General features: G+C 42.2%; 1 protein-coding gene across 1 annotated transcript in view; it reads left to right on the forward strand.

Moving 5' to 3' along the window:
* LOC147327204 (protein phosphatase 1 regulatory subunit 29-like) overlaps window positions 1-25,610 on the forward strand; it is a 304,564-nt gene that overhangs the window by 102,935 nt on the left and 176,019 nt on the right. The window contains exon 2 of the mRNA XM_086294854.1: window positions 8,692-8,969. The gene's annotated coding sequence lies outside the window, so the exon portion shown is untranslated. The remainder of the gene's footprint in view (window positions 1-8,691; window positions 8,970-25,610) is intronic.

Below are 25,610 nucleotides of genomic sequence, written 5' to 3' on the forward strand. Positions count from 1 at the left end.
CAATGGAGCCCGGAAAGCAACAGAACAAAACACAGGAACAATGTCCAAAACAACAGCACCAAGGCCCAGGCATAGTCCAAAAGCAAACAAACAAAAGAGCTCACGGAGCAGATCAGGAGGCCGGCCGGGCGGGAGGCACCGGCGGCGGAGCAGATCAGGAGGCCGGCCGGGCGGGAGGCACTGGCAGCGGCGTAGTTCAGGGGGCCGTCCATGATGGCAACGACGTCCAGTCATCAGCCGGACAGGACGTGCAGGACGAGCAGGACGGGCAGGATGGGCAAGACGTGCAGGAACAGACAGCACGGAGACCTCAGAAGCAGACGAAGCTGAACACTCGGAGGCTGGACCAGGCGGAGCTGCAGAGGCTGAGGCTGGACCAGGCGGAGCTGCAGAGTCGGAGGCCGGACCAGGTGGAGGAGCCGGTGGTGGCTGAACGGCTACGCCAGAACCATCAGCAGACACTGGGACGTGCTGACTGGGTCCTCCCGAACCCCCAGCTGACGAGGCAGGTGGCTGAACAGGCCCCTCGGACCCTCCAGTGGAGACGGGTGGCTGAACGGGCCCCTCGGACCCTCCAGTGGAGACGGGTGGCTGAACGAGCCCCTTGGACCCGCCAGCGGAGACGGATGGCTGAACGGGCCCCTCGGACCCTCCAGCAGGAAGAGACGGCTGAAGCGGTTCCTCGGACCCTCCAGCGGAGACAGGTGGCTGAACGGGCCCCTCGGACCCTCCAGCAGAGACAGGTGACTGAGCAAACAACTGAGGCGGTAACTGAGCAGGTGACTGAGCCGATAGGTGAGCTAATGTCTGAGCTATGGAGAGAAGTTTAATATGTATCGACTGTTGTAAAGATGGTAGTAATGGTGGGTAAGGCGGTGGATTAGCAGTAAGCTGAGCTAGTTCCCCTGAGCCTCCAGAACCTGAAGAAAACTGCTGGACGGGCTCACCTGAGCCTCCAGCGAGGTCAGAAACAGGTACCTGCCGAACACCAGCCACTCCCACCCGAGGAGAAGGTACGGGTGCCGGAGCTAACTGGTTCCCGGTCATCCTCACCCTGGGAGCCGGGACAGGCACCGTCAATGGCTGGGCAGCTGCTGTCCCCACCCGAGGAGCTGGTACGGGTGCAGCGACAGGCAGAGGCTCAGCCGGCCTGGACACCGGAGCAGGGACCAGCTGGACCTCAGCCTCCCTCACCTGAAGCACTGAAACAGGTGCAGGGGAATGCTGGGCCCGAGCTGCCCTGGGATTAGGAACACAACGGTGCGAAGGAGCAGGCTCAGCAAACACAGACTCCTCAAAAATGTTTTTTAGCTTCCTACCACCACCACGTCTAACAGTCTTAACAGTGTTCACAGTCTCAGAATTTATAGTGTTCACATGATTGTCTTTTTCCCGCTCAGAGGGAGCAGAATGAAAACAGTCATTATAACTCACCACGGGGAGTAGCTCAGCAGAGACAGAGTGGCAATTGCGTGAGCGTCGCTTTCTCCGGGAAGTGGGAGGTGGCGAACTGGGCTGCGAATCCTCCAAAAGACCGGGCTGCGATGAGGAAGCAGTGAGTTTGTGAAGCTCAGAACGTGGCAGACCCAAAAACAGAGCGAAGGACTGCAGCGGAGTCTAACGTCCGGCGTCACATAATCTTTCTTCCTCCGCCGCTTAACCCTCTTGTCGGACTGGTAATCCAGGGGTGAAGGCGGAGGTGTAGCGACTGGAGAGAATGAGTACGTGCTCAACCTGATCGCCCGAGGCATAGGCGCTGGCTCGGCCGTAGCCATGGCAGTTTGGAGGCTGCGGGGCCCTCCCAAAGCCAAACGTGATCCATAGAAGGGTGACTGGGCATGCCTAGCCTCCTGCCTCACGCTCTCCTTGAGGAAGGCAGAAACTGCGGGTCGCCGATACCACACGGAGTCTGCTGGGTCCATGTTCTGGTCGCGATCTTCTGTTATGAGTGGCTGTGTGCAGACAGGAATAGGACCCAAGGTGCAGACTCCGGAGACAATCGTGAACTCAAAATGGCTTTTATGTGATACTCAAAATATATCATAACTGAAAAAACTCAAAATAAACTTAAACTGGAGGAATGACAGAACACACAGCAAGGTAAACGGTAGATCGCGACACGGACACAGAGAAACACAGGGCTTAAATACACAGAAGGAGCAATCAGGGAATGAGTAACAGGAGGAAAACACAGCTAGGACAAATCAGAACTGACGAGACCAAAGAAGCGTAAACTGAACACACTGAGATAAGACAGAGACCTTCAAAGTAAAACAGGAAACACATAACACAGACTCACATGCAGGCACTACAGAGGGAACAGAGACGTGGGACCAGGGCAGACACAAACACTGACTGAACACGGGGATATAGGAACTAAGGATACACAGAGACGCGAACTAGACAAGGGGATACAGGTGATAGGGGAGACAGAGCAACTAAAGAAGACAGAGACATAAACCATAAGACAGAACTCAAAGAAACCAAAGACTAGAAAGTATAAATAATATAATAAACTCAAAAACCCTGGGTCAGCGACCCAGGCATCCTAACACCAAATCGTTTAGCTTACAGCTAGCAGGTATGTAGCATAACAGGTAGCATTGGTAGCATGAACTAGCCACATAGCGAACAGGTCGATACACATTGCACTTCTACATCCACTAAATGTCTAATTGGCATAAAAGACTAAAACTGTCCTTTTCAGGCATGGCTCCACATCTACTCACAGTTCTTTAGCGACGCACACAACTCACACCGTGTGTAGACATCCCCTGCAGAGTTAGTCTGCCAGGCGGCTCTTGCTATGTGTTAGCTCCAACTCTGATCACTGGAACATGTGCTCAATAGTGCAACTGTGCTCTCTCGCCACAAGGGGGCCCCCCCCACACAGCTGACAGCCTTTCCAACAAGTAGCATTAAATACATTATTAATATTTGGATTGATCTGCCCACCTTTCATCCAGGTACCTCATTGCCTCAGGTAAATATTGAGCTTGCCAGCTTTTTGGGCTCTCTTATTTGACCTTTATTAACTCAAGCCAAATGTACTGTGCAGCATAATTCTGCCTTTGCACTTGTAGTTGTAGTTTCAGCTCTTTGACCACATTGATGTACTCAGGGAGTCATTGACAACAATGCTATACAATACTATGGCACGAAAGCCTTTTCACTAGACCAACATACTTGGAAAAATGAAGTTGGATGATAAAACTATTACCCTCAGTCTATTCTACACATCCATCTATGTGTACAGACAGACAATGTAGTTTATCATAATTGCGCTTGCACAAAATGTTCCTGTTCAGTGAAAGATTAATGTTCTCCAAACCTTATTAATATATAGAGGAGAGGATAAAATTAGGAAATACTATTTCCATTAAAATGTTTTATGAGTTCATGTCTGTTGACCATTCATAAAATACTGATCTTTTCCCATTTATTTTTCTTCCAAATGAATTGTCGGATAAATTGACTGAAAGAGAAAGAGAGTGTGTTTCATCAGTTGCACCTTACTGGGGTTGGATTGGGCCCCCTTATTGTTCAGAACTACAGACTACACTCAGTTTGTTGGGTTCTGGGTCATTTTACCTCAACAACGGCCTTAATATTCACGTAGCACAGATTAAGCTAGGTGTTGGAAACATTTCTCAGAGCTTCTAGTCCATATTTGACATGGCAACGTCACACAGTTGCTGCAGATTTGTGGGCTGCCCATCCTTGATGTGAATCTCTCATCCCAATGTATCCCAAATGTGCATTAGGCATTAGGCAAAGTCATGGTTATGGGAAATTAAGTAAGCATAGTTTCTTCGGGGCAGCCTGGCAATGCTGTTGTTGTCACTCTCGCTACGAGGTCCAAGAAAAACTCAAGAAGGTCCTGGGCTCAATGTGAGGGTCTTTCTGTGTGGAGTTTGCATGTTCTTCCCATGTCTGTGTGGGTTCTCTCCGGGTACTCTGGTTTCTTTCCACAGCCCAAAGACATGGAGTTACTTTAGTTAGGTTACCTGGTGATTCAAAATCACCCAGATTGATGTGAATGCGAGTACAAATGGTTGTCTGTCCATGTTAGTGACCCGACTGGCGACCTGTCCAGGTTGTACCCCGCCTCTTGCCCTATGGCACAATGGTAGGGTGATAACCTTGAGTGCAGCTGGGCTGAGGGTTAAGGCGTCTGGCTAAAAATGCACGCTTACGGTTGTGTGGATCCTCAAACATTAGCTCAAACATTACATCAGTTAATTGAATAGAACATCGAGATTCATTTAATTAACATGCTAGCAAAATATAAACCTATGAAGAAGCAAGCCAAGCCACAATAATATTAATATATAATCACGTACCTAAATCTGAATGCAAACAGATAAACATTTCATATAAAATAATGTGGGTAATTGGGCTGAACGGATTCTTCTCTTGTACGGCCTCGCGCTGTGGTACCACATGAAAAAACATGAGCCTTCCACTCACATTATGCCAGTTAATGATCAGTTTTCAGAAGTTTAGATGCTACCACTCCGAGCCATGTAATGGCCAATTAGGAAGTCTCTAAATACAGAACCCCTGATTTGCTTTGATTCGATTCGCTGACAGCTAAAGAAATTATATATCAACCAGCAGGAACTGGGTTTTAGATCAATTGAATTCGAATGTTATTAGCACTTTCATTTCCTGATCTTGAACTTTTCCAGCATTTGTTGCAGTTATTTTCTCATAATTTAACCTTTTTTTTGTTGCTCGTATTTGAAGTTACTGTAAATCTTTGTAAATCATTTAATAGTGCATGGATAGGTCTTCATTTCAGGTACTTTAACAGCTTGCCCTCACTTTTGAATTCTCTCAGTCTTCATTCTCTCTGAGACTCCATTTGAGTTTTTCCCTCTTGTCCTTCACTGTCCATCTTCCCTTTCATCCGTCTGTGCTGCATCTCACCATTTTTCTTCTTCTCCCTCTGTTCCTTGATGGATTGTGGCCCCCGAGCTGACTGTTGGGCACTGCGGCGGATCAAAACATAATTTTCACCCATTTATTTTAGCCTGAATCCACACTCTCTTTTCTCCCATCCTGTGCTGGAGTTCAGATAAAAAACTGGCCTATTTTTCCCATCATACACACTCTATCACCTTTCTCTCCTCCCACTTATTAAACACCTTGTTTTAATTTGCCTTCTATTTTGTTACACTTTCTTTAGAGTTAATAATCTAGGCCCTATGAAGCTATATTTCCTACGCTGTTTCTAATTTACACTAAATAAAAGTGCATGAAACCTGTGTTCCTCTTTTCGCATTCTGCCTCGATCACACACAAGATTTATGATTTTCCCCCGTTTTTGTCGTCTGTCGTCGGTTTATATTCCTGCTTCTGCCACTCCCACTTTGTCAAGGCCACCATCTTCTTGAGGTTACAGGCAGTAGTCTCCTGTTTCTGACATTTAACTTATTATTCCCTCTATCTGCCAAGCCGATCCTCCCTCTTACCCCTTCCTTTCTTCTCTCTCTTTTCTCTGTCACACACATGCACCCACCTCCTGACCCTGTCTCTTCTAACCTTTACATAAAGCCAGAGGATTTGCACGCAGCTGGAAAAAAAAAAGATATTCAGCTTCGTTCCCTCCTGAAAACACTTAATATCTCCGATGCTGCTGTGGTCCCACCCCTTTAACACCAGATGAGTTGGCGCCAACCTGCATCAGTGCACTCTGACATTTATGTGGGCCAAGTACCTTTTTTTTTCATTCCCCAGCAGATGCATTTTTGTGTGTGGTGTGTTTGTATGGCACAGGATGGTGGTTAATCCTTTTCTTTTTTTTGTGTCACTCCATGCAAGCTTGGATTTGTGACACAATCACCCAAAGTACGACATAAGACATAAGCATTACATACTGAAGATCTGGAAGAATATAGGTAATAATTATTGTAAATGTAGACGTGTCTGGGCCATTTCCTTTTCAGTAAGTGCCTGAAAAGGAAAAAGCTCCTTGAACTTGTAGGAATTCGTGAGTCATCACTGGTCAACAGAACAGTGGGCTTCCTTTCGCTTAACAAGTCATTCATTTAACCCAAATGGGATGGTAAAACAGCGTCATCCTGGCAACTGTAACTCATATGACTTGTAACACCTTTACAGGGCACCACCAAATGATGATTGATGGCAAAAACAGATATCAAATCAGAAATTAGCTTTGAATTTGGAGAGCAGTCATAATATTATTTGCATAATTTGTTGTAATGTTCCACATTTGTATATGTTGCTTTAAAAGGCTTCATTGTTTTAACTCCTAGCATAAGCACTGGTTGCTAATAATAATTCCTTGATTTATGAAAATGCTTTATTATTTAGGTTTACACTGGACTGTGTTTGAAGACAACATTGTAATCTGTAGTGAAAGTAGGGGGCAGGTGGAAGTGAGCCTTAAAAGGTGGAGGCATGCCCTGGAGAGAAGAGGAATGAAAATCATTGGAGGCGAGACAGAATCCATGTCTGTGAATGAGATGGAAATGGGGGAAGATGCCGAAGTAGAGGCAGTGAAGATAGGCAGAGATGGAATACCTGGGTAAACTATCCGAAGTAACAGACAATGCACAATGTGTAAAGAAAAGAGTGCAGGCAGGGTGGAGCGGGTGGGGACGAGTATCAAGGGTGATTTTTCACAGATGATAGCAGCACCAAGGGGTGGTTTACAAGATGATAGTGAGACCTGCTATGATGTATGGTAGACTAGCAAAGAGATATCAGGCAGAGCTGATGATGTGAAGATTTCCACAGGGACTGACCAGGTGGTGCTGGAAACAAGTTTATCACAGGCAGAGCTCTGGCCGAGCAGTTTGAAGACAAAGTTAGAGAGGCGAGGTTGTTCAGAGCAGGGACTGTGGATGTATCGGAAAAAGGATGTTGAGGATAGAAAGTGAGTCGGTTTGCTTATGCAAATATATGTTCATTCATTCATTGTCTTTGTTCCAGCAGAAATACACAAAGAAAGTGGCTTTTGACGTATGGTCAGTTACACTGGTGCAGTTTTGGGGCATTGCAATCAACAGTGTCACTTAAATTAGATGTCTGCTGTTTGGTCTGCGCTTCCACAGGCACCGTTGGTTTAGAAACTTATTCCTCATGAAGAAAGCAAGACAATCAGCGATTGATCTATTTTACTTGAGCAAGGGAGGCCCCGGTCGGTGTCTCAGAAAAGCACTCTGGATCCAACCACAGACGACCTCGACTCTGGCCTCCACTTGCCGCCTTTTATTGAAAACAGTTACAATACACACAAGCACCTCCCATTGTAAAACCCCCCTATGGTTACAAAAGATAAGGCACTATGTGTGTACGTGTAAGCACGTGTATGCATGTGCGAGAATGTGTGTGTAGGCGTGTGTGTGTGTGTGTGTTTGTGTGTGAGTGTGTATGTTTGTGTTTGTGGTACATTTGTGTGACCTCCTGCCCACAAAAGGATCATAAAAGCAGGAAGCAACAAACAGAACCTTCAGATAGGATGTGCCTATAATAAAACACTTCAGCCTCCCCCACCAACAAACTGGCTGGAGAGGTGGTCAGAGACAAAGGAATGTCTTTGATCTGCTGCTTGAACTAAGACTTACAAATTTAAGTAACACAATGACAATATTTAACAATTTTTTCTGTTATTTCAACACCCCAAGAAACCAGTATCAACGTACATTTCTATCCCCAGGGATTGAAATGTAAGCCCTCGGGGAAATAATTATTTGATCCCCTCCTGAATTTGTATGTTTGCTCACAAAGGAATGAGCAGTCTCTGATTTTTTATGGTAGTTTTGTTTTTAATGGATCATAATTATTTCCCCCACTGTACCTATGTGTACCTTCATAGAAAAGTTATGTATATGTTCACGTGCAGCAAAATGTACATATTTGTGTTGTAGAATTAAGTAGGAAATATCAGGAGACAAATAAAGAATGAAAATTAGGTAAAACTGAATTCTATACGCTACTCACCTCACATCATAGACATACATTTGAACCTTGCTAAGGTCTTTAAAGTTGGCTATATGTGTGAAAGATGAAAGTTTGAATACTCAGTAAAAGTATATTATGCCAGTCAATGTCCAGGTGAATTAGTCAAATTAATACTTAGTAAGAAAAGATAATAAAGACTCAGACTGCTGGCTTACTTGTGGTTCCTGTGGTATTTCAAATTAGAATGGGAGGCAGAGGGCTCAGCTTTCAGGCCCTTCTTCTCTGGAACTAAGTCCCAGTTTGGATTCAGGACTATCTCTCTACTTTATATTAGGCTGAAAAGTATTACTGTAGGCTCTCCACCTTATAATATAAACCACCTTGTGGATACTGCTGTTGTAATTTTGTGTTACATAAATAAAATCGAATTGAACTGAATGCGAATTTATCTGAAAAAGTAAGGCTGTCTTCAAAGATGCTGTACATTCCACACTTATAATTAGACTTGATTTAGTTATAATCTGGTATGGAATTTACTAATAAACATCAAAAAGTGTTTGACCAAACAAAAATGTTCAATCAGGAAAAAAGGGCTCTTGGTATGTGCACCTAATCAAGTCATTCTGGTTAATTAAAGGTTTGCATTGATTTGATCTCTATCTATGGCTGCCTCTGTCCCTTGATGTTCGTCTGACTTGAAAGTAATTTTCACTTTTATTAACACAGCCTTGCTCCTCTTTTCTCATTCTCATTTAACAGTCAAAGCTCTACTTCTGAGATCTCTTGCCTCGGCTAGCAGAGAAAGAACCATTTGCTGGAACAACACCTGTTTCCCTGTCTGTGTGGACACGGGAATCCAGCTGGGCCACAGAGAGTTTTCCACAAACACGTGAACAAGCTGAAATCCACCCATCAGTAGAAAGGACAGTTTTTGAGGAGCTCATTGGCATTTAGACCTGAGGAGTGACACTCCACGCAACCGACAGTGTCCTCAAGTGGGAAGGACTCTACTGCTCTTTGGAGCTACTACAGTAGAGGTGAGTGAGTCAGTTCAAATTGTCCTCCCTTATATGAAAACCCCTTACACTGTAGTGTAGAACAACTGTCATTTTAACTCCTATTCAGTTCTAGTGAGGCATGGACTTTCTAATAAGTCCAGTGCTTTGGGCTGGGTTTGACGGGGCAGCCAGGCTTAGCTGAAGGCTCACCCACTGAAGCACTTTCCAGCAAGAGCACTTGACAGTACCCAGTGGTGTTTGACTGTGAAAAGCAACCATATGTGAAGGATTTTTTATTTTATTTTTTTCAGATAAAAAATGGTAAGACATTTCTAGCCAAACTAGCCTGGCCGGCGAAGCAGGATGTCTGTTGCCATAGCAGCAGGTGCTAATCCATATGCATGGCTGGAATGAGCTTTTTGGGAAGGTGTGCTGAGGGAGACAGCTGTGCAAGACTTCTCTGGCTTAATACGTTTCCTGAATCTGTCATTTGGGTGGAATTGGATGTATGGCTTTTACTCAGACTCGAGTTGAAGTTTTGTGCACGATGATGAAATCTGCTGCCATTTACGAGACAAATACCGAAATGCTGTGTATACAGTTGAATTCTTGTGGTTTTGGCTGAGCATCCTCTGTGCTGGCTATGATGTCCCACTTCTGGCAGCATGCTGAAGGTTCCAGAGCTGGAAGGGTTCTTCTTTTAGAGACATTACTGGGTTAAAATCTGTCAGTGCAGACATCGGCTCTGTACTAGTTCTGCAGGGGGGAAAGTGGAAAACTTCTTTTTCTTATTAGTTCATAAGTAAGTTTGTCATTAGATAGCAGTGTCTTTAATTATTGCCACTGAATAGTTTGGATACACATACTGAAATAATATATTAAAATAGGCTTGAATAATAACACTAATAACACAAAATTCTACCACGTTACATCAATTCTGAGAATTTCAACTTGTGCACTCCAAAGTTTGCAAATCTTAACATCCACTTTGATAAAACACAGACTGTCTGGTTATTTTTTTTTAACTCAGATTATCTGTATAGTAGTTTCTGCTGGTATTCATGATATCGTGAGCAGCCAGGCAGTCATTTTCTTTGCCCTTTCAAACAGCTCAGGCTTGGGAAAGAAGTTGATTTGAAAAATGTGCATATCTAACTTTACTTAACATAAAAAAGACTATCCTGGCATGCTATGTATGTAAAGTGTGAATTTGCATTTTGAATTGCTCACTTTTAATTAAAATGATGAATGAATGAAGAGATTGGCAGCGGTGGAGTTCAGTCAGTGAATCCACACATAGTTATTCCAAGCGAATGCCTCCAGGGCTGAAAAATGAAGCCAGTGCACAAATGCCAAAACTGCAGCTCCTCGTGTGCACACTTAAGTGAAGCAAGTGAGTAAGGCAAGTTCATTAGTAGGACTGTTACAAAGTAACCCAGAATATGTTCTTGTTGGCGGTCATTTTGTTTATTAGTGGGATTGTTGCAATGACCGGTCTCACACACTTAAGACACTCTTAATTTGAAAACGGTGGCTCGTTCTTGAGCTGCTTTCAGATTTGTACAATTTTGTACAGTTTCTGAGATGTGCATTTAGCTTTGAATGGGGACCTGGGCTGCTGCTTTGGTAGTGTAGTTGTAAAGCCACCACTCATTTCGTCTTCCTTTGTAGGCTGAAGGTTATGAGTTCAAGTGCAGCAAGGGATGCTTTTCAGATTCAAGCAGCATAGAGCTATGTGCTGCATGAAATGACATTACAGTAATGTTATTGACAGTGTGTCACTACAGGGTGCAGCACTTCTCTCAAAGAGAGAAAAGAGGGGGTTTTCTCATGTCACGCCTCCCTAACGTTAGTATCATATGTAGGTTGGATCGTCACCATAGTCAGGCTGTCACGGTTTGTGGCACAATTACCACTGACTCATGTGGGACATGCAAGCCTGGACTGTTGTGTGTTGTTGGTTGGCTTAGTGGGTTAGTTCCTGCTCTAAAGCCTTTCAGAAGCTAAAGGTTCACAATTCGACCACAGTTTGCAACAATTTTTTTCACCATGCTCTCTTTCTCGTTATGAACTTACAGTATGATTAATAGAAACACACATCAATTTGGGAAATGTTTGCCACTTTATTAGGCACAAATGTTTTCACTCTACACAAACAAGCTATTTATCTAGAACGTTTTACTCCCATTGACAGCATGCCACAATCCAAATCCGCAAGTAGCTAATCCCACTGCAATTTCTCCCAGAATTGCAAATTCTAGTTAATAGTGCGAATCCCAGTATATGTTATTCACCTCTGCCATTTTGTTTATTATTATTATTAGTGGGATTGTTGCAAAGCAGCGATGCCAGTATATATTATTTGTTTCACCACAGTCTGGCTGTTCCCCTCATTGGTACACTTACCACTGCCTCATGTCTGTTTTGTCAGCGGGATGGTGCATGTCACCCCAATAGCATAGTGGGTGCATCCCTCATCCTGCACGATCTCTGGCACTTTATTAGGCATACCTGTTTTTGGTCTAAACAAACATGCTATTTATCTACAACTTTTTGCTCCCATTCACAGCGTGCCAAAGTTCAAGTCCACAAATAGCTATATTGCCACCACAATTTCTTGCACTTTATTAAGCCCTTTTCACAGACATGCAGTCACAACGTGCTAAACACAGAAAGATTTTTTAAAAATAAGAACATTAAATACCATAATAACAATTAAAATCTACAATAAGGCACAATAAACAGGTAGTTTTAAAATATATAATTATTATTTAATAAAAAATCTCAACAAAAAGCCTGTTTAAAAGCCAATAACTGGCAATAAATGATGTTTTTTTTTCTTTTTTCTTTTTGCTATTGCTGACAAATACTTTGTGAAATTGTAATATTCTATTAGTCACTAAGTTAGTTACCTAGTTACGAGTTCTCACTCTGTACAAGTCACTGACCCTGGATCCAGCAAAACAGCCCCAGACCATCACACTTCCTCCTTCATGTCTGGCAGTTGATGCCACACACTATGAAATTATCCTTTTGCCTACTCGATGTCGATCCAGTGGCGGTGTTTCAGGGCCCAGGAAAGCCTCTTTGTCTTATTCCGACGTCTTAGCAACAGGGATGGGTATCGTTTAGGTTCTATCCGATACCGGTGCCAAACCGGTACTTTTGAAATGGTGCCAGTGCTTAAACGGTGCTCAAACCGGTGCTTAAAGAATGGAAAACACAAATGTTGTCCAAAACCTCTCATGTTTAGCTGTTTTTTTGTAAAAAGATAACAATGTTAGCTTTTTCTGCAGCTATAGGGCATCTATGGTATCACTCTTGGCTGGAAGCAGTGCTTAAACAATGAAAAAAACACAAACTTTATCCAAAAACCTCTCATGTTTAACTGTTTTCCACTTTTTCTTTGGTCATTTTAGCTTTTTTGGCCAGGATGAAGGGAGTTTCTGCCATCAAACAAGAAGACAGCCGCATGTAACTACGACGGTGTTTGCTAGTTCACCTTACGTGCATTAATGTAATAACGTGGTTAGCCTACTCAACGTAAATTGCACACGAACAACATTAAGCTACTCACCCAGAGAAGAACAGCTGCTGCTGCCATCATCATCCATCATCATTTCTGCTACACTGGCAGGGCTAGGGGCCAGGACTCTCCTCTTCGGGTTCTTGGGGGATGTTGCTAACTCTGTGTCGATAACAGGCACCACACCCGCAGTAGATGTGCTCGGTGTGAGGTCTTGCAGCAAGATGTCAAATACGGTGCATTTCTCAGCTTTTAAAAAAACACTATGCGTCGCTAAGTGTTTCATCAGATTCGAGGTGTTACCTCCTTTGCACAGTATCACCTTAAAGCACTTGTTACAGGCTGCTGAGTTTGCATCTGTTGCTGTGAAGTACAGCCAGACTTTGACCACTTCACCTTGGGCATTTTTAATCTGTAGCTCTGCTCTAAAAGAACGTACGTACCTGGGCCCGCCTACTATCCTCGGAAAGGTAAAATGATTAGCTAGAATCCAAAGTGTATGACATCTCAGAAAAAAAAGCGCCGAAATAAAGCACCGAAATGTGCGCTGCTTTTCGGTCTGTTACTACCGTTTATGTCAGAACCGATACCAGTACCCATCCCTACTTAGCAATGGCTTTCTTGCTGCAACTTATCCTGTCAAAACTGCAGCTCGAAGTCTTCTCTTCACAGCTGAAACTGGGACTTACTACGACTGCTGTCGTGCTGTGAGCCACCTATCACGCTGTTAACTCTCAGAAACTTGGCCTCTGATTCAGTTGTGGCTTTGGGTCTACCAGAACTCTTCCTCTCAGAGTTTGCCACAGTTTCTCAGTACCTTTTGATGGTGAAGAGAACTGTACTCACTGACACCTTGACTTTCTTTGCAGTTTCTCTGTAGGAAACACCTACATTTTCAAGTGTTATGATGCTCTGTCTCTCTTAAATTGTTAATTGCCTTTTTCTCACCAGTTTTGTAGCAACATACAAGCGGCAACTACTTTCTGCAGTACAATACTGTCCAACTGATGGTCACCAGGGTTTGGTACCACAGTGTGTTCCAACACTGCTTTTATGCAGACAGAGGAGATTATAAGTAATCCAGAAAAGTTGGAACACCTGTAGAAATTAGTAGCACCAGCTTTCAAGGCTTGATCAACCTCCATTGCTCCAGAACAGATTTAAATTGTTAACCCATTTCGAGTTCTGTGCAAAAGGCCTTTTTGTATAATTCTGAAATGTACATTATTTTTTAGTTTTGGGTAACCTTCCCTTTTGTTTTTTGTTTTTTTACTTCTGGCAGTTCACCACTTACCTTTCTACCATTTCAGGGTATTCATCGGACTTAAACGACTTGAATTGCAATAAATAACTTTTCAGAAACTGCTGATCTACTGGGATTTTCCCAAGCTACCATCTCAGAGAGCTGGCTGCAGAGTCCAAAAAAGAAAAAAATATCCAGGATGTGAGTTGCAGATCTCTGGGCAACTGTACCTGAACGGACAACATATTGACTTTGACGCAGACGGGTTACAGCAGCAGAAGACCACATGGGGTGCCGCGCCTGTCTGCTGAGAACACAAAACTGAGGCAACACCAAAATTTTACAACGCAAAATCTAAGGACATAAGCACATGTAAATATTTAATACCTAGAAAAACTCAATGTTTCTTGACTGACATCATCTCTCATTTTATCTAATAATAGCCTTTGATTGTGCTTGAAATTCTCTCCTTCACAGCTATTTAATGAAAGACTCCAAAATCCAAGGCAAAAACTCACTGAGATTAAAAAAAAAAACACCTTAAATTGCAACCTTGGCAACACCACCTCTGGTGTTACATATTTCACATTAGAGTGACACTAATACCCAGTAATCCTTCCTGGCCGTGTTCAACAACAGATCTGTTTTATATCTATGAACATCAAGTCTCATCAAAGCTGAAATATGTCAGCATCAGTGTAATAACAGCTTAATTCTGATCAGATTTGCCTCTGAGCTGATCTGACTCAGGCTAATTATTTGTAATTTCAGATGTTCTTCCACACCAAACAGAAAACTATACCTATATTTATGTGAGCATTCTCTGGTCCTTTGATGCTGTTTTCCCAAAACGCACAATTTTGGCTCTGTGTTCACATAGTAAGATGGCTGACTTCTAATAAGTCTGTCCTCAGTTATGTTGTTCTTTACAGAGCTTTATTCATCATTTAGTTCTCATGAAATGCTAAACTTAACCAACCCTAGTGCAAACTTGAGCATTAAGATTACTTAATGCAGTCTCTAAACAGCTGCATTTATTTTGGAGAAAGGTAAAACTGACTTTTTTTTGGAAAAATATGAATAGTTTTTGACATTTGAGAATGATTAGATTCATCGTTAGATGATTATAAAGACTTAATAGAACCATGTAATAAAAACTAAACTTTTGACTGTGTAGGGTTAGAGTTCAGGTTGAGGTCATCGCTCATGTGGAATGATACTTTAATGGGTCAATTTTTTGACAGCATTGCTGATATTGAAATTAGCTATTAACTACTAGCTTTCTTAGTGTATCACTGAGACGCCATCAATGATTTTTTATTAATTCTTAGAATTCTGGCCCTTTGACCCAATTCGTGCGAGTTTTAATACAGTCAAGAGGATAATTCAGCCTGAGCTGCTTAAAAACTCAGACACGTAGGTGTTACTAAATTCTTTCCTGCTTCCTTTTATTTTTACCAAAGGTTCGAATATGTTGGCTGAACCTTTCACACAGTTTTAGCATCAAGAAACAACCGGGTGTTTTCCTTTTCTTTAACATTCAGAGCCTTTTTCCCATTATTGGTTTCTCTGTTGTGCTCTGCGCAACTGAAATCATAGCACATTTTTCAGCTAACAACTGTAATGAAGCTGGTGGTAGGGCCTGTCACTTAGAAGCATGAATCTTTTTTATGTTTTTGAACTGCTGCATAATTTGGTTCTTGCAACCTACATAAAATTTCCGTTGCATTTTCATGAGACTATTATTGCGCTTTTTGTCATTTTCTGCAAAATAAAAAATGTATACATGGCTTAAGGCCAATATTCAGTGATTCATTAACATGGATGCGAGGAATTTATGTCAAATGCACCTCGTGTAAGCAATAAATTAATTTCGACTGCAGGGATTTTAAAAAATAAAAACAACCAAATGGTTCCTCTTAGGAAAAAAGTTAACTCATGTTTGTGTGAACTGCAGTGCAGACAATTGTGATCTGCCTGATCTTTTTAGCATTCACCATGTTGTGTGATCCTGATGTGACTTGATTGAATAGTTTATCCTCTCAGAGCCAGAGGCTAGTTTACTCAGTGTTCACCTTGAGCAGTATACAGCACGTCACCAATTATCTAACTTTGCATGTTTGTGTGCACCTGTGTGTCTGTGTTTGTGTGTGTGTGCGACCCAGTCTGTGCGAGTGCATATTGACTGTGGGCTAACTGATAGATATTTCTGTCAGGGGGAGTGCATGGGTGGCTGCATGTGGCATGTGTGTGCGTGCAGGAGTCGGAATATATGTGTGTGTTCTTGGAGAATGCTAGCTCATGAATTCTCACAGTATGTGTGCACACATATGGAAATGTACGCTGCTATGTGGCATGGGCAGAAGTACTGTGTTGTCTCTGTGTGATCGATCAGCATGAGATTGTGTGCGCTGTGTGTGCGTACTATGATTATGGTGCAGCTCTGTGAAAGAAACAAAGTGTAACTGCATATATTTCTGTGTGTTTGCGTGAAGTCAAGATCACCTCTCAAAGCCTTGCTGTTCACTTCACATCTTCCTGATCACCATGGTGATAGCTCACTCTGTCAGCACAACTGTATTTGGGGAGAAATAACTGGAGTTTGCTGATAAGGATGTCTGTGTGTGTATGTGTGTGTTGTGTGCATTATTAAAATCCTTGACAAGCCTTTTCCACCTTCTCGCTGTTTTAATCCGCTGCTTTGTGTCTGATTTTGTCTTTTTTTTCATTTCTCTTTGTCTGCATCTTTACTTTTGCTTCTTTTAAAGAAATCCCAGCACATTCTCATCCCAGTGTGACAGATACTGCTTTTTTCGTTAAATACCGCTGACATCATAGTTATAAGTACACGGTGCCCCTGGTGCCGTTACCTTGATGCACTAGAAAGATATCTGTTATGTTTTAAAGGGGCATGAAGTCTGCATTAACAGGTTTGGAGTCGTGGTGTTTCTTGAGGTCGCAGGTTTCTCAGTCAGGAGATGCCGCTTGTATGGAATATTACTTGCTTTCTCTTCACCTGCTGATTAGCTTAGTTTTTATTTTATGTTATTACTTGCCCTTCTCCTCACCAGTTAGCTTTAGGAACCAAAAGTACTTGGAATTGAAATGTAATGTTTCACAACATTATAATCGCTTTCACAGTGAAATGTACACTGAAATATTACACTCAATTTAAATCAATTTCAAGGTACAAGTTACTTTATATTGCATTCAAATGACCCCCTGTGAGCAAGTGCTTTGGCTACAGTGGGAAGAAACAGGAAAACAGGAGTACAGTGAAGTCATCATCATGTTCAAGGAAAAGGGACAGGGATAGTTTAGTAGGTAGAGTGGGGGCCCCATGATCGGAAGGTTGAGGGTTCGAATCCACTGAATGGCTACCCTGAGGTACCCCTGAGCAAGGTACTGTCCCTACACACTGCTCCGCAATGGCTGCCCACTGCTTCACTGAGTGAATGGGTTAAATGCAGAGAGGAATTTCCCCATGGGGATCAATAAAGTATACATTATTATTACATTTATTAAAAAGGTTTGGGATGATTTGTGCTTCGTGACATGGATTGTTAGCCTGCTGGAGGCCATCAGAAGATGGGTATACTGTTGTCATAAGGGATGGACGTGGTCAGCAACATTTCACAGGTACACTTTACCGATTAAATGATGCTTGAGTAATACTAAGGTATGTCAAGAAAATATACCCCCAGACCATCATCCCATACACCAGCATAACCAGTGGGAACCATTGATAAAAGGCAGACTCCTGCTACAGCTGCTGCTGTAGCCCATCAGCTTTGAGGTGTGGTGTGTTCTGCATTCAGACATGCTCTTCTGTACACCTTGCAGTCTGGCCATTCTCCTCTGATGTCTGGCGTCAGCAAGTCATTTTCTGCTAGAGAACTGCCGCTCACTGGATATGTTCTCATTTTTGGGCCGTTCTCTGTAAACCCTGGAGAGGCTGTGTGGGAAGATCCGAATCGATCAACGGTGAAATATTCAGACCAGCCTGTCTCGCACCAACAATCACATTCATAATCCTTTAAATCACATTTCTTCTCCATTCTGATGCTTGGTTTGAATTTCAACAGGTCATTTTGACCGTGTTTTTTTTCCCTACATGTCTCAATTGCATTGGGTTTCCGACAAGTGAAAGTTTAATAAGATGTTTGCAAATATTTGGCTGCATGTATCCAGCACTGGATATTTTCTCATACACACCTGCCATCATCATGCAGTTCTCTATGACGGCCAAAACACATAGAAAACAGCAGACGGGATGAAGACTTGTCTTTGGTACCTGCGGTACTTTCCCACTAACCACTGTTAAACAATCAGAAAATTGTTATTCTGGTTCACAGATTTGTTGTTATTAATGCTGCTGCTTCTCTTTATTCAGTGTGAGAGACAGCTTGCTAGCATTCTCTCACCATCTCCATCTCTGACACGAGATCTCTCTGGACCTCATCAGCGATGCAGTACCCACAATACCCACCCATAGCCACAAAAAACAAAAACAAAAGTCCTGTACTAGCTCATCGATCTATTTATGACTTCAATTTTTGATCTTGTTCCTGTTTGTTCTTTTATTGCTCCCCCCCCCCCCCCCCCCCGTTTCTTTTAAATAATTAGTGCATGTTATTGTTTTCCTCTCGAGCTACATCAAGGAGTTTTTCATGTACCTACTCCAGATAAGGTCCTTTATTCTCCCCTGAAAACAACCCTAGAAGAGGCCACACAGTGACGTCATCCACACAGATGAAGGTGGCTCTCAACACTGTATGGGAAGAGCTAGTGGCTTTAGGAAAACATCAGAATTTGGCACTCCAGGAATGAAAATGGGCTCAAAATACAACTGAAAGTCACGTTCATATGAACAAGTCTTTAAATGCGACTGTTTGTCTTAACTTGAACGATGGCTTTAAGGTCCTTTGGGCGATATAACATCAGTGAAGGATGGCTGCGAGCTGATAACTAATATATCTTTAAGTTGAATGAAACTCTTGAAGAACTTTGGGAAATGCATCTTCAGTTCACTGATAGATTAACAACTCAGCTAATTTGACTGAGAAATCAATCAAACCAGTGAAGGATTGCATCCAACTAATTGGAATGCACTCAAAACAACTTAAGGACCTGGGACGTAAGCTTGAAATAATTGCTATACTTGTGCTTCCCCCTTTTCGATATCTTTGTAATCTTTTTCTTTACACGTGTATCTGCGTGTCTCTTGGTTAGACTGCTGCATTCATCATCGGCTACTCCTAATGTTGATGATATATCACTTTATGCGTATCTCCCTTTGCAGTTCTTGAAGTCATGCTTAATGAGAGGAGGTGCTAAATGTTTAAAATATTTTTGTGCATGCGCTTGCTTTAAAAGTCAGTGATTGAATAAATGTGGTCCAGGCTTTGACTAGGCAGGCTCAACAATAAGCCCTCAGGAGGTTGTGCTAATCTGATTCATCGCCTCTTCATTCCTCAGCCCATCCAGTTTCTCCCCACTCTTCTCTTCCATGCTGCCAGTCTGAAAAGTGCCAGGTTCAACCATTGCTTTTCAAACATGGGGTGAAGCTGTGGAAGTTTTCCAAACCCCCCCCCCCCCCCCCCCCCCCCCCCCCACACACACACACACACACACACACACTTGTCACGGGCCAAATTTCATCAGGAGGCTCTTCTCGCTTGGCTAACTCACTCTCACTGCTGCCCTGCTTCACCTGGGATGTTCCCTTTTCCCTCCGGCCCCTTGCGGTGAGGCCCAGGTGGAGCTGGGGGGGCTTTCCTAGATCAGCCACCCTATAGTCAACCCACACATCCTGGGTACCTTCCTGCCATGTGGCGCGCCTGTTGAAAGAGAGGTAAGGCAGTACAGAGGAAAGGGGAGCCGTGTGCATTAGCCATGCTAATCTCGTTAGTGCGGCCATGATTGAATCCTGTAGGAATCTGCCACTGCTGCCAAGAGACACGCAGGAGCTTGTTTATTATTAAAGGGTTTGCTCTGTTGTAGGGAATGGAGAGGCTGGGGAAGGAAAGACAACAGATAAAAAGAGGAAGAAGGAGAAAGACAGAGAGACTAACGAAATATTGTAAGATGCTCAATGATATGTTGGAAGAGAATCAGATTTAACCCCTTAACACCAAGTGTATCATATTGGACTTTTTGAGTCGAGTCTTCTACATCATTATGTGATTCTCAACACTCTTTATATTTTAAGGCAGAGGGCCTACAATAATACAGTAAAAAACTGACCACCTATGAGCAAGCACTTGGCAAGAGTGGGAAGGAAAAACTCCCTTTTAAAAGGAATGAACCTCCAGCAGACCCAGGCTCAGGAAGCAGCAGCCATTTAATGTGACCAGTTGGGGTGAATGGAGGGAGGCAGGAGAAAATACACACTGTGAAAGAAAGCCAGAGATGAATAATAACTAATATTTAAATGCAGAGATGTCTATAAACACACAGAGAGTAAAAACAGGAGGGTTTCTGTTTCCTAAATTTAAACTGGGAGCTGGTTCCACAGAAGAGGGGCCTGAAGCTGAACCTTCTGTCTCCTGTTTGTCTTTAAAGTAAACCCTCACTAAGCCTACAGTCTGAGAGCTCTGTTTGGGTGACAAAGAAAAAAAACCCACTAAGGGTGTTTTCACATATATATTTCATTTATTCTGGTCTGAATCAGTTGATGAGTTCACAATCTTTTCTCTGTGGTTTGGTTTCTTTTCACACAGAGAAAAATCAAAGTCAACTCCAAGTGAACCAAACACAAGTCGCTACAAACCACGTGAGAATGTTCAGCCAGACGTGTCTGCGGTGTGACACAGGAACAAGGTGCTGAGTTCTGGACTATAGGACACATGGAGAATTTACATTCATTTCACAGCTAGTTGGTAGCCAGTATAGACCTTTGCACATCTTGCTGCATCCCAGAATGCAAAGCACATGTTGCTACAGGACGTTTTCTAGCTCAAACTTGCAACTTTCACTGGGTAGTTGGTTTGAATCGAGGTCAGACCATGTTCACACGATGAATGACCACCACTGGAGTTCATATGGAACCACACCAAAACCACCTCCTCTAAATGCACTCAGTGCGGTTGTTTTGGTTCACACCTGAGTGCAATTACTGTGTTCACACCTGTGCAAGCAAACCTCACCAAAAGGGAAAACACCTGAGTTCCAGTTTAAGCTGAATAAACACCTCAGTTGTGAAAACACCCTTAAAGAGAGCAATGGAAAGAAATGCTCACTGAAACAATATAAAACAGCCTTATCAGGACAGAAGGGAAGCGTGGCTGAATATGCTACAAGCTAGCCACAAGCACTGAAACCATGGCAGGAGAATATGAGATGGGGGAAAAACCAATCTTCTGCTGCACTCAATGGATGCAATGAAAATGCAGTACAAGCGCACGCAGCATGTTGATGCTTACACTCGACAAGCACAAAGCTTAATATGAAAGACGGAAATAATCACTTGGCTTTAGGTTACAAAGAAAAAATTGAAATCGACTGATGAGAGGAGAGGCCAAATGTGAGATAAAGTTGATTAAAAATGGATTTATTTTACTTTTGGCATTTTATCTTGCTCCCTGATCTTTTTATTCTTTTTTCCTGTCACATAATGACTGCTTTACCGTATTAGTCTCCCTTGAGGAACCGCACAAGGTCTTTTTTTAAGCCTCGACAGGCACCTTCCATGTAAACATATACCTGTCAAACAAAGGCTTAACCTCCCACTTGTTCACATCCAGCCCATCCTCCTTTAGATGTTGTAGTCCTTAAAAACATCCTTCTCTTTTTCCTCCCTTTTGCCAGTGAACATTGTCTTTTCTTTCTCTTTCTTCTTCTTTTTTTTTTGCAGCTGTCCATGACTATTTTTCTCTCAGTGCTGTCATGTCTTTTCTTCACCCTCTTTCTCGATCTCCCAGTCCCCCGTCTCCACTGCCTCTCCCAGAGGAGTAACATTTTGTTTTTGCTGCTGCTCCAGTGACTTCCACCCCTTGAGTTTTGGAATCATTGTCTAAACAGACTGTTGTTTTATTGTCTATGGTTCGTTGGTGTCTGGGACCCCGACAGCTTTACTTACTGTTGCAGTGTTGTCTGAGAAATTTGTTTGCATATGTGTGTGTGTGTGTCAGAGAAAGTCAGTGAGTTGGCACTGTACTTATACTGTTTTCCTCTGTTTGTTATGATATTGCTCATTAAAGACCGAAAGTCAGAATCTGATGACAAGGCCATTTAATGACTCTCTGGCAGCCTAAATTCTGCTTCCTCTTTTGTCCTGATTGTTTTCTGAGGTGATTTAAAGAGTTTTTAATGGTTTGTTTATACCGATATGGGGTGTGTACCCTATAGCCCAGTGTGGCGTGTATACCACAGCTACTATGTCACTCTACCAACAGTGAAAAAAAGGATCCTTGCAACAAAAGGATCTTTTCTTTTTAATACACTGACACATGGATAGAATGCTGCTGTCGCTGTTGGAAGCAAGGTGCTGCCTTCAACAGACACACTGGACTTACTCAGAATTTCTTTTCTCTTCTAAAAGTTGTCAGGTCCGTGCTGTTTAATGCACGTAAAGACATTATCTAGTTGTAACACACATAGCTGGTATTTTATAGGAATTATAGTGGACACTATGTTACCACCATTGACATGTTAGCAGAAGTAAACAGTTTATATACACCATTGCTCAGTTTTAATGCAAATATTTAGTAAAGGAATGAGGTGCATGGGGATCTGAAAGCATATGAAATCTTGATATTTTGCTGGGGGAATAGGAAATATTTAAAGTTTATACAACAAGCTTGAATGCATAATATTTGGTATGATAACCTTTATTTTTCAACATAGCCTGCCTCTCTTTAAGTAGTCTTCAGGAAAACTTCTCCAGGATTGTTGAAGGACATTCAGAGCTCTTCTTTGGATGCTGGCTAGCCTTTATTCCAGTCTTTATCAACATGATCCAACACTGCGTCAATAATGTTGTGGACCAGGCTCTGGGGAGGCCAATCTATAATTGATAATGTTCCACTGTGGGGAGTTTTTCTTGCTTTCTTTTTTATTTGACGTCCTTCTATTCCTGTGTCTTACCCATGCTACCCCCCTCTTTCTTAAGCCTCTAGTACTTGCTTGCTCTCTGCCCTGGGCATGCCTGACACTCAGTTTATTTGCTTAGCCATGTTGTCTTGTCACAATCACCATCCAAATCGCTTTAATGCCAAAGACATGTGACACAAGCCAGGAATTTGCCCTGCTGGACTGGTGCAACACTGTTCAACAGACATCGCTTAGATTTTTCTGATTCATCCTTCGTCACACTGCTCTTTTTCTTTTTCTTTCATTTCCATGGTCCTCGATCTCCCGACTTCTTAGCCTTACCACTTTACCTTGTCTCTTCTGATTTACTTCACTTTGTCACACAAATGACCTTTTGTTGTATCTCTGACTCTCTGTCTCATCCTTTTGGCATTGCTGTTTCATTTCCTCTCTATGGTTGTCTCCTGTATCTCAAGAGTATTGTTGAATATCTTTCATTCTTTTTCTATAATTAGAACAAGTTTATCTGTCTTATATCTGGGCCACAGCCTTGCGATTATGTAACTGAAGGGGTTCCAACCTCCAGTCTTGTGAAGACTTCTCAGGTCTTTATTTCTTAAAAAAAATGAAATATAAGATAAGAAGTGTGTTTCACCTTGCTTTCATTTTTTCAGATTTATGAAGCTGGTTTTCATGTGGAGTTTGCTGTAGTCAGGTATATCCATAAATATATTAAAGAAATCTGGCATTGAAAAGTTTAACCTGACAGTTACTTTGGCGAGAATTGCACCAGTGGGTGTTCACCGCCAAAAAAGAGGAAATGAAAGGAGGAAATGTCAAAACAATCAATTATAGCATCTTTAAATAGTCTCACAAAATTATCAGAAAAAAGCCTCATGCACGTTTTCGAGCTGGGATGTGATTGTTCAGCCTTCAGGTCTTATGGATCGGCAGAGGGAGGCTTCCATAGATTAGGGCTGTGGTCTGGCGTATCCCACAGATGCTTGATTGGGGTAGGACGTTGCGGCGTTTAAAGGCTGGGTCAATGAATCTGGCTCTTTGAATTGCTTTTTGTTTTTTTAAGCAACTAAATGATTCATTCAAATATTAAAAAAGGTGCCTAACGCAAGGGAACAACCAAGGGGTGCTGTATTTACACATAACAGAAAGACTTATTTTAACTTCTAGCTTTAGTCACTTTCTTACCAGCAGCTTGTCAAATTATTTGGTTCCACTACTAAGAGCAGAAACAGGATGTGGGAGATTCATCTGGCCTCAGGACCACTGGCGGGTTTTGATTCAACATGCAAATACCACCTGGAATGTGTTTGATCAGCAATTACTTCATTTTTTAGATTGCCACTGATCCCAAACACACTGCCAATTCAGTAGAAGCATAACTGGACAGAAGACTGTTGGACATGGATTGGCCTCCCCAGAACCAGGACCTCATTATCATTGACGCAGTGCTGGATCTGTTCACACAGAACAGAACAAAAAAGCAGCCAACATCTAAAGAAGAGCTTTGAATGTCATTGAAAAACCCGGAGGAACTATTAGTGAAACCTACTTAAAGAAATTGCAAGCTTCTGTAAAAGAGTTGAGGCTGTGGTGATTTTACCAAATATTAACTTTAGAGCTCATTAGAATTTTACAAACTCTGTTTTTCCTTTTTATATTCCAGGTATGTTTGCACAAGTCTGAATTAAGTCTATCACAGTAATTTCTTTTCACATCAGTGTGTAGCAAACATCTCGGTGTGCAGACATTTCAGGGATTCTCTTGAATTTTAACTACATTCTTTTATTGTTTTGACCTTATTTTATTTATGGCTTCAGTCTCTCTCTCTGTTTTCACAATGTCTATTCTTGTCTCTCATGTACTCCATCTTCCTCACCTTTCTCCTCCCACCCAATTCCTCATTTCATCTTTCTTCCTGCTGTCTCTCGTTTCTACGCTGCCATAATTTTTCCTCACCCCCTCCTACCCTTTTCACCCTTCTCATTTTCTCCACACCCTTATTTTTCTCTCATCTTTTAACTCTCTGACTGGTTGGTAATTCATTCATCCAGCCAGGCGTTAATTCACATCAGCATAATAATTCACCAAGTGTTCTTCCTCGCTCTCTTTTTTCCCATCTTTTTCCATCCCTGTCTCATTTCATACGATGCATTAGCTCCTATCTATGGTGCTAATCACTAAACCCGTACTGTCCTTTTCTCATGAATTCCAGGCACATGCATACTTCAGTAAAGTTCATTAATGAGATTGTAAACATGTTACCCACTGCTCAACATGATAAATTGAGCTGATGCATAACATCAAAGGTGTTTTATTTAGTAGTTGCATGGTTAAGTACTGTTTTGCAATTGTTCTCTTATAAACATGAGACCCGATGGATCTTGTGATGTGACAATAAAAGTGATTTGATTTGATTTGATCTTTTCTCTACAAAATCACAAAATCCATCTACAATATAATCCGTCAATATCGCGCTATGCACGATGTCACGTGGAAGCATTACAAAAGCCACAGCAATTGTGATTTCAACCCAGGGCGATGCATCTTTTCTTCTCCACACAGACAACAGACTATGATTACCAGCACTATGCTGAGTGCTGCCCATCATGGCTCCAAATTATATTGCAACAATACATGTGCTTTAATAAACATTCTGTGCACCAAAGACATTTCAAACATTATTAAACATACAAAGAGCCGTTGACTTTATTTCACTATTGATTAAATTATCGGATAAATCACAAAATACCCTGCAAAAAAATTTAAGAAAAATCCAATAGCATAAGAAAATGACATTTTCAAAGCTAATTTGAATGAATTAATAAGACTAAAATTATTCCACCAACCGTAGAAAGAA

Source organism: Aulonocara sp. 'chitande type north' Nkhata Bay, linkage group LG6 (genome assembly GCF_057382095.1).
Source record: "Aulonocara sp. 'chitande type north' Nkhata Bay isolate Kocher_YH1m ecotype deep benthic linkage group LG6, A_spYH_male_GT1.1, whole genome shotgun sequence".
In the NCBI taxonomy this organism is placed as follows: Eukaryota; Metazoa; Chordata; class Actinopteri; order Cichliformes; family Cichlidae; genus Aulonocara; species Aulonocara sp. 'chitande type north' Nkhata Bay.